A 3,344-nucleotide genomic window follows, 5' to 3' on the forward strand; every position below is an offset into this window, starting at 1 on the left:
TCATAAAATGTCTAAAATCTCAAAGACAGTACCACATTGACCAACTTGCTTGGTTGGCTGCTACTCGGGCAATAACATTTCACACCAGGTTTTGTTATGGACAGCACGATCGCTCACACTTAACAAGAGCAGTGAAAATGGATTTCTAATCTTGGCAACTTTAAACCCCCAAAACAAGCAGACACATGTGATGAAGGCAAAGTACAATATACCATGGGTGCAACAAATATAGACCGAGTAAACAAAGTTCCAAAGGCCAAAGACCAGGCGACAAGGTGGCAGGTTATTTCCCTCCCAGTGCTCCTGATTATATTTGCAGTGTTGTGATGCAGATGGTCGTCCTTCCATTCGGTGGTTGATCAGGTGAACATGAATCATATGAAAAGTCTTTTAACCTTCCTCAGGTTTGTGGTTGTCTTCTCTGCTGGATGGGATTTCAGGAGGTGGTGAACGCAACATTACAGCGCAGTACAGGCCCTTCGGCCCTCCATGTTGCGCTGTCCTGTGAAACCAATCTGAAGCCCTTCTAACCTACACTATTCCATTCTCGTCCGTATGCCTATCTAATAACCATTTAAATGACTTTAAAGTTAGTGAGTCTACTACTGTTGCAGGTAGTGCATTCCATGCCTCTACTACTGAGTAAAGAAACTACCTCTGACATCTGTCCTGTAGCTATCACCCCTCAATTTAAAGCAATATTCCCTCGTGCTAGCCATCACAATCGAAGGAAAAAGGCTCTCCCTGTCCACCCTATCTAACCCTCTGGTTATCTTTTATGACTCAGTTAAACCACCTCTCAAGCTTCTTCTCTGTAACGAAAACAGCCTCAAGTCCCTCAGCCTTTCCTCGTAAGGCCTTCCCTCCATACCAGGCAACATCCTGGTAAATCTCTGAACCCTTCCCAATGCTTCCACATCCTTCCTGTAATGCGGTGACCAGAACTGCACGCAGTGCTCCAAATATGTCCGCACCAGAGTTTTGTATAGCTGCAACATGACCTCATGGCTCTGAAACTCAACCCCTCTATCAATAAAAGCTAACACACTGTGCATCTTAAAAGTCTTATCAACCTCAGTGGCAACTTTGAGGGATCTATGTACATGGACACCGAGATCTCTCTGCTCATCTACACTACCAAGAATCTTGCCCTTAGCCCAATACTCTGCACTCCTGTTACTCCTTCCAAAATGAATCACCTCACACTTGTCCGCATTAAACTCCATTTGCCACCTCTCAGCCCAACTCTGCAGCTTATCTATGTCTCTCTGTAACCTACAACATCCTTCAGCACTATCCACAACTCGACCGACCTTAGTATCATCCGTAAATTTACCAACCCATCCTTCTGTGCTCGCATCCAGGTCACTTATGAAAATGACAAATAGTGGACACAGAACAGATCCTTGTGGTAACTGAACTCCAGGATGAACATTTCCCATCAACCACCACCTTCTGTCGTCTTTCAGCTAGCCAATTTCTGATCCAAACCACTAAGTCACCCTCAATCTCATGCCTCCTATTTTGCATGCCTATTTTGTTCAGTAGCCTACCGTGGGGAACCTTATCAAATGCTTTACTGAAATCCATATACACCACATCAACTGGTTTACCCTCCTCTACCTATTTGGTCACCTTCTCAAAAAACTCTAAGGTTTGTGAGGCACCACCTACCCTTCACAAAACCGTGTTGACTGTCCCTAATCAACCTATTCCTTTCTAAATGATTATAAATCCTATCTCTTTACCCACAACAGAAGTCAGGCTCACTGGTCTATAATTACCAGGGTTGTCTCTACTCCCCTTCTTTAACATGGGGACAATATTGGCTATCCTCCGGTCTTCTGGCGCTATTCTTGTAGACAATGACAGCATAAAAATCAAAGTCAAAGGCTCGGCAATCTCCTTCCTGGCTTCCCAGAGAATCTGAGGATAAATCCCATCTGGCTCAGGGGATTTATCTATTTTTACACTTTCTAGAATTTCTAACACCACCTTGTGAATCTCAATCCCATCTTGTCTAGTGTCCTGTATCTCCGTAATCTCCTCAACCACATTCTTTTTCCAGTGTCAATACTGACGAAAAATATTCATTTAGCACTTCCATTATCTCCTCTGACTCCACGCACAACTTTCCACTACTATTTTTGATTAGCCCTAATCTTATTCTAGTCATTCTTTTATTCCTGATATACCTATATAAAGCCTTGGGGTTTTCCTTGATCCTATTCACCAACGACTTCTCATGTCCCCTCCTGGCTGCTTTTCGCTCTCTCTTTAGGTCTTTCCTGGCTAACTTAACTCTCAATCGCCCTAACTGAGCCTTCACATCTCATCCTAACATAAGCCGCCGCCTTCCTCTTGACCAGAAATTCAACTTCTTTAGTAAACCACGGCTCCCTCGCTCGACCACTTCCTGCCTGCCTCACAGGAACATACTTATCAAGGACACGCTATAGCTGTTCCTTGAATAAGCTTCATGTTTCAATTGTGCCCATTCCCTGCAGTTTCCTTCCCCATCCGATGCATCCTAAATCGTGCCTAATCTCTCAGAGAGGGGGATGCTTTCTGTCTGCAAACTGTGGATGGTTTCCCTTATTATTTTGCTGCTCTTGGTACTTGCAGCTTGTGAACACACAAGTTCAACCAGCAGCTATCGCCAGGCAGACTTGCCCCAACTGAAAAGATATTTGCTGGTCACTATACAATGGGTACAGGGATGGATCAGAGGCTAGGAATACTGCAGCAAGTATGTGGTAGAAGATGCCGTCCAATGCATCTCATCCATGTCCTGCACCTCTGCCGTCAAATCCCACCACTCCAGCTTCAACGACAGAACTGCCCTGGTCCTCACCTTCCACCCTACCAACCTCAGCATAAATCACATCATCCGCCGACATTTCTGCCGCCACCACCAGAGATATATTTCCCTTCCCTCCCCACCCCTTTGCGCAAAGACTGTTCCCTCCGTGACTACCTGGTCAGATCCACGCCCCCCTACAACCCACCCTCCCATCCTGGCACCCTCTCCTGCCACCGCAGGAATTGCAAAACCTGCGCCCACACCTCCTCCCTCACCTCCATCCAAGGCCCCAAAGGAGCTTTCCACATCCATCAAAGTTTTACCTGCACATCCACTAATATCATTTATTGTATCCGTTGCTCCCGATGCGGTCTCCTCTACATTGGGGAGACTGGGCGCCTCCTAGCAGAGCGCTTTAGGGAACATCTCCGAGACACCCGCACCAATCAACCAAACCGCCCCGTGGCCCAACATTTCAACTCCCCCTCCCACTCCTGCGAGGAGGTTGAGCAATTCATCAACTTCACCAACACATTCCACC

General features: G+C 46.2%; 1 protein-coding gene across 1 annotated transcript in view; it reads left to right on the plus strand.

Annotated features, from left to right (window-relative positions):
* The window catches only part of LOC122550347 (maestro heat-like repeat-containing protein family member 1), an 81,704-nt gene that overhangs the window by 14,938 nt on the left and 63,422 nt on the right, over window positions 1–3,344 (plus strand). The window lies entirely within an intron of this gene.

This window comes from Chiloscyllium plagiosum, chromosome 5, assembly GCF_004010195.1.
Source record: "Chiloscyllium plagiosum isolate BGI_BamShark_2017 chromosome 5, ASM401019v2, whole genome shotgun sequence".
Classification (NCBI taxonomy): domain Eukaryota; kingdom Metazoa; phylum Chordata; class Chondrichthyes; order Orectolobiformes; family Hemiscylliidae; genus Chiloscyllium; species Chiloscyllium plagiosum.